The following is a 5,100-nucleotide window of genomic DNA, read 5'->3' as shown; positions in this document are numbered from 1 at the left end:
CTCCGGGTCTTTTTGCCTTTTCTGAAGAAGAAAAATCACATTATATACTATTATATTGTATAGGCTACAGCAGGGATCATCAAATAGATTCAGCCGCGGGATGATTATTTTATTGAGCGGGAACATAATTACAAATCATTTGTAGACTACCCAAACAGATATATTATTTGACTAAAATAATCATTTCAAGCCTTGCTTACATTTGTATAAGATCTATTGTCCGTGGGAATACTTGGGAACAGTTTTCCAAAATTAAAATCACTTGAAGCTGATTTCCTGGTGTTTTTACAGTCTTTTATGTCCAACAATAAAAAATAAAATGCGAATTTTTATTAAATGTAACCAATTTAGCCTGCGGGGCCGCAAATTGGTGAACTCTGGGCTACGGTCAATGATTTATTTCTGTTCTGAAGCTGCAATCTACTGCAATCCCTATGTTGGCCAGCAGATGGAAGCAGAGGTCTAAATTCCTCAATGATATAGTCAGTGCCCTCACGTCGCAAAAGCACCAATGTTGTATTCATTAGGCACCAAAAGGAAGAAAAAAGATCCACCTGACCTGAACTTGTCCAATAAGAAATCCTCTTTTTCCATTGGAAATGTTTTACTACGGTGTTTCCCGAATGAATACGACCCTGACCAATTACTTTAAAAAAATCTAAACACATTCTCATACATCAGGCAAAGCCCCACTACCTCCAAAAGCACCTCCAAGATTTTCCCCTTCATCCAGCAAACCTGCTCCTTTGTCTTCCCCAGCAGTCATGTGTTTCAGATACGTTGTAGGCATTAAGTGCTGCACGACCCTCCAACCATGATGCCCGGGCCTGTATTCACAAAGAGTTTCAGAGTGCTGATATATAATTGTATTCATTATGGTCTAAAAGGGAAATCTGACCCTATAGCACTTTGTGAATACGGCCCAGAGCTTCACCTCTCACCTTCCCATCACTTCCCCCACCTTCCTCCCCTCCCTCCCTACATTCCCAGCCTTACTGAAGCACACCGGGAATCTCTTGCCACATCACAGAGGAAAGGCTAATCTTCTCTGCCCTAACTTTAACGATGCCACTAATCCTTCAGGTTTATCGAAGTAGTGTGAGCACCCGACAACTTGGTCCGCCCTCCTCTCTGCAGCCTCTTAGGCTGTGTTTACACATGCAGCCCAATTTCAATATTTTTCCCCCACTTTTTTTCCCACACATTAGTCTTTATGACCAATCTGAATTAAGATCTGATGTGAAAAGACCTGATGTGATTGGTCAAAAGACCAATTAGTGGCGGGAAAATATATCAGAAATGGGTAGCGTGAGCTGCAGCTTTGGCAGCACACCTTGTCCAAATATTGTCACCCAGCCAATTAGGCCATTAGATGTAGAGCCGGATGAGTCTGATGGTATTTGGACTTCAGTCTTGCTCAATCCATTCATGCTAACTTTTCTCACTCACTGCTGCTTTTCTTTAATTGCAGTGTGTCTACATTATGATATAGGCAGCATCCAACTTGGATCAAGTGTCCTGCCTCAAGTATCTCGTATTATTCTGTAAAATCCGGGACACTCAAATTAGTACAATATGTTTTGTTTGGTATGGTTACGTAAGACAGATGGTTACTAAAGGCAAAAAAACGAAAGTAGGGTGGTTGGTTGGGGTGGATGGGTGAACATATAACGTGAACATCTAGCAAGTTTGATTCTCTTCACGGGCAACATTAGCATTTTAGCTAAATAGCAACTTTTCAACTACTTACTACTTTTGAGCTACTTTGCAACTACTTAGCATGTTAGCTAACCCTTCCTCTAAGCCTAACCGTAATCCTTTTAGCTAACCCTTCCCCTAAACCTAACCCGAACCCTTTAACCTAACTCCTAAACTTAACCCTAACTTTAACCCTAACCTTAACCCCTAGCCTAGACAGAATTCGTGACATATCATACATTTAGAAAATTTGTAACATATTGTATGTTTTGCAAATTCATAAAATTAAATATTATTTAACTAGGCAAGTCAGTTAAGAATAAATTCTTATTTACAATGACCGACGTCCCCAGCCAAACCCTAATCCAGATGACGTTGGGCCATATCGCCCTATGGGACTCCCAATCACGGCCGGTTGTGACACAGCCCAGGATCAAACCCAGGTCTGTAGTGGCACCTCTAGCACTGAGATGCAGTGCTTTAGACCGCTGCGGAACTCAGGATCCCAGAGAATTATAATTCGTAACATATCATTATTAATTAATACATACCATACAAAATGTAACTTATTATACAAAATGGAGTGTGCGGATTTACGTACAGAATAATACGAACCCCTCTGAGACCAGGTTGGCCCAGCCGATCGCTAAGGTTGTTGATTACTTTTACAATATTGAATATCAGTCAGATATTTCCACACATTCACTTTTGTTTTGTCTTTTAAAAAGACACTCAATGGTAAATGAAAGATATCGACATTCTGGCTGTACTTTAAACGCATGAACCTTCTCAGCTTTAAAACAACATATCCACAGATACTGATCATAATGGATCAGAATGTGGCGGTGACGGGAACTCTAAGTCTTTCATCAATGGAAGGAACCACAACTAACGTATATACCACATTCCTCATAACCATTAAAAGATGATAGACGGTAGAGTCCAGAAATCATTGAAGCCCACTGGGCACAGACGTCAGTTAAATGTCTAGTTTTGATTTACGTTTGGTTGAGTTGTCAAATAAAGTGAATTCAGTGTGAAATCAACCAACATTTCCACTTTGTCATAGGATTTAGGTTAAAAGTTTGGTGGGAAAAAAAAACATTTTCTTTAAGACGTTTTGCAAATCCAATCAGTTTTGCACTTTGATTTTAGTGGAAACAACTTTGAAGTGGGAAGTGGGAAGATAGATTATAGAGTACAGAAAGGAGAATAAGAGCCATGCTGACACATGTTTATCTCAGAATCACTCATTGCCCCTCAGACATTTTATTCTGCCAAACGTAATTAGGCTTTCCTTTGAAGTAATTCCCTAAAAAGCTTTTCATATGCACCTGTGAAATACCTCACCCGGGTGGGACATTTCTGAATGAATATAGCCATTGGGGGAGTTGGGAATAGGGACCAGGGCCTCGTTTTTCAGTTGAAATGTAATTTAAGCATTACGATGATCATATAAGATGCATTGTTATCTATGTGACAACTTTTTAGTGCTGGGCGTACACTACATGACTTGTAAAATCTTAACTACTTGGACGTGCTCACATTTCCCGATTTCCTTGTCCCAAATCTTTCATTCCGTCCATCCTCAATCCCAGGATGTTCGGTGCTCATATTACAAATGATTCCCTAGTTGCTGCTGCCCTGCATTTCTCGGTTGTCATAGGAAAAAAATGAGGACAGGCAAACAGTGACCTGGTTAATTAGTGTGCACATTATTACACTAACTTGTAACTTTTTCCACATTTTGTTATGTTAGACTTATTCTAAAATGGATTCAATAACTTTTGTTTTTGAAATCTACACACAATACCCAATGAGGACATAGCGAAAACAGTTTTTTGGCCATTTTTGCAAATTTAAAAATAGAAATATCTTATTTACATTCAGACCCTTTCCTATTTTATTTATCTAGGCAAGTCAGTTAAGAACAAATTCTTATTTTCAATAACAGCATAGTGGTTTAACTGCCTGCTCAGGGGCAGAACGACAGATTTGTACCTTGTCAGCTCAGGTATTTGAACTTGCAACCTCTCGGGTTACAAGTCCAACACTCTAACCACTAGGCTACCCTGCCACCCCTATGAGACTAGAAATTGAGCTCAGGTGAATCCTATTTCCATTGACCATCCTTGAGATGTTTCGACAACTTGATTGGAGTCCACCTGTGGTAAATTCAATTGATTGGACATGATTTGGAAAGTCATACACCTGTCTATATAAGGTCCCACAGTTGACAGTGCATGTCAGAGCAAAAACCAAGTCATGAGGTTGGAGGAATTGTCTGTAGAGCTCAGAGACAAGATCTGGGGAAGGGTACCCCAGAAGGGTACCAAAAACATTTCTGCAGCATTGAACGTCCCCAAGAACACAGTGGCCTCCATCATTCTTAAATGGAAGTTTGGAACAACCAAGATTCTTACTAGAGCTGGCCGCTTGGCCAAACTGAGCAATCGGGGGAGAAGGGCCTTGGTCAGGGAGGTGACCAAGAACCCGATGGTCACTCTGACAGAGCTCCAGAGTTCCTCTGTGGAGATCCAGAAGGACAACCATTTCTGCAGCACTCCACCAATCAGGCCTTTATGGTAGAGTGGCCAGATGGAAGCCACTCCTCAGCAAAAGGCACATGACAGCCCGCTTGGAGTTTGCCAAAAGGCACCTAAAGACTCTCAGACCATGAGCAACAAGATTCTCTGGTCTGATGAAACCAAGTTTGAACATTTTGGCCTGAATGCCAAATATCACGTTTGGAGGAAATCTGGCACAATCCCTACGAAACAACTGAACGAAACAAAGTACAGAGTGATCCTTGATGAAAACCTGCTCCAGAGTGCTCAGGACCTCAGACTGGGGTGAAGGTTGACCTTCCGTCATTAGACCGTGTGTCGATGCTCATAGGATCGGAAGAAAATCAGCGCTGCTCTCGGATTAGCTTTCTCCATTCAAATCTTACTTTAACATTATACATATCCTGCAATACTGACAACGGATGAGCTCCAAGAGACATGTTACAACCTATGGCTGCAAATAGGCTATTGAGGAGGCTTATTGTGCTTACCCAATAACAGTGGCGATTTCAGCATAGAAATCTTGGTGGGGGAAAAAAAATAACAACGTTTTAAATGCATGCCAGCAAAGCCACTACACAATACTAAACAATAAATTAATTGCACTATAACTACGACAAATGGTGCCCGCAAACTGTTAGGACCTACATAAAGCTGTCCCAACAGCAGAGATTTCTTTTCAGCGCCATGGAGTGAATCCTTACCACCGCTAAACCTGGCTATCAGCAGAGCCTTGTCTGGTCCTCGAAATAGTTAATTCAGCCTCATTTGCCGCCTTTTTAAAAAACATAGCTGATATGGCTGACTTGCTTAAACAAATATGGTTTCTACTGAC

The sequence above is a fragment of the Oncorhynchus nerka genome, linkage group LG13 (genome assembly GCF_034236695.1).
Source record: "Oncorhynchus nerka isolate Pitt River linkage group LG13, Oner_Uvic_2.0, whole genome shotgun sequence".
Lineage (NCBI taxonomy): Eukaryota > Metazoa > Chordata > Actinopteri > Salmoniformes > Salmonidae > Oncorhynchus > Oncorhynchus nerka.
This window is presented reverse-complemented; position numbering follows the sequence as displayed.